Source organism: Lactuca virosa, chromosome 3 (assembly GCF_052849685.1).
Source record: "Lactuca virosa cultivar CGN04683 chromosome 3, Lactuca_virosa_CGN04683_v6, whole genome shotgun sequence".
Taxonomy (NCBI): Eukaryota; Viridiplantae; Streptophyta; class Magnoliopsida; order Asterales; family Asteraceae; genus Lactuca; species Lactuca virosa.
The window spans coordinates 369939013-369939997 of record NC_136428.1 but is presented as its reverse complement, the minus strand read 5'-3'; the positions used below and the strand labels follow the sequence as shown (position 1 = coordinate 369939997).

Here is a 985-nt window from a genome sequence, read left to right as displayed (position 1 = left end):
TCTTGATCCACCAAAAATCCCAGCCACGACAAAGTTTGAACTTCTGGGGCACATTCTCAATATGTTAAGGGAACTATCTTTTTATGGGAAGGAGCACGAGGACGCTTATGAGCGTATAGAAGAGGTGGTGGAGATTTCACATTATTTTAATGCACCAAACGTGAGTAAAGATGCGGTGATGCTTCGAATTGTACCGATGACATTGAAGGGAGAAGCTAAGGAATGGTTAAAATCACTTCCCTTTGGAGCAATCACGACATGGGCTGAATTTAAGACTGAGCTCATCAACCAGTTTACTCCTCCTTCAAAAGTGGAAAAGTTTATAAGAAACATCGAAAATTTTCAACAATTAGAGGGGGAGTCATTATACGAAGCTCGGAAACGTTACAAGAGATTGTTACGACATTTCCCTCAACATGACTTCAATATGCAACAAGAAATCTTGATATTTTATGATGGATTCAATGTGTGCACTCGTCAACTTCTAGACTCGCAAGGTCCCATGACAAAGAAGAATCCAAAAACAAATAAAGCTTTGATTGAAGAATTCGCTAAGCATTCAAGAGAGTATCACAACTCAAAGGAGGATTTCACTAGAGTAAGATCAAGTAAAGATGGAGGTCAAGATGCTATCAGTTTAGTAATTTCCAAGATCGAAGCAATGGAAGAAAAGATCACAAAAATGGGTGGATCAATTCATGATAGATGTGGAGCTTGTGGGGGGCCCCATTCTACTAAGGATTGTGAGGTGGAGTACAAGAGAGAACGAGATGTGAAAGAAATTCAAGAACTTAAGCATGATCTCTACCAAATTGAGCAAGTCCAATCAGAGAAAATATCTGCTCTCGAGTCAATGTTATTTAGATTCATGGAAGCTAGCGAAAAACGACATGATGCTATAAATTCAATACTTAGAGAACAAAAGAATCTATTTTAAGTATATATACGCAAGTGGTGCAATTAACAAGGCTTGTGCAAGAAAAGC

The 985-nt window shown here is 38.5% G+C and overlaps 1 non-coding gene across 1 annotated transcript; it reads right to left on the bottom strand.

The window, feature by feature from the left end:
- Positions 1–316: 316 nt before the first annotated feature.
- Positions 317–423, bottom strand: LOC145168065 (small nucleolar RNA R71). The gene has a single exon (XR_013741658.1). It is a non-coding gene; the product is annotated as a small nucleolar RNA R71 (small nucleolar RNA).
- Positions 424–985: the final 562 nt, after the last annotated feature.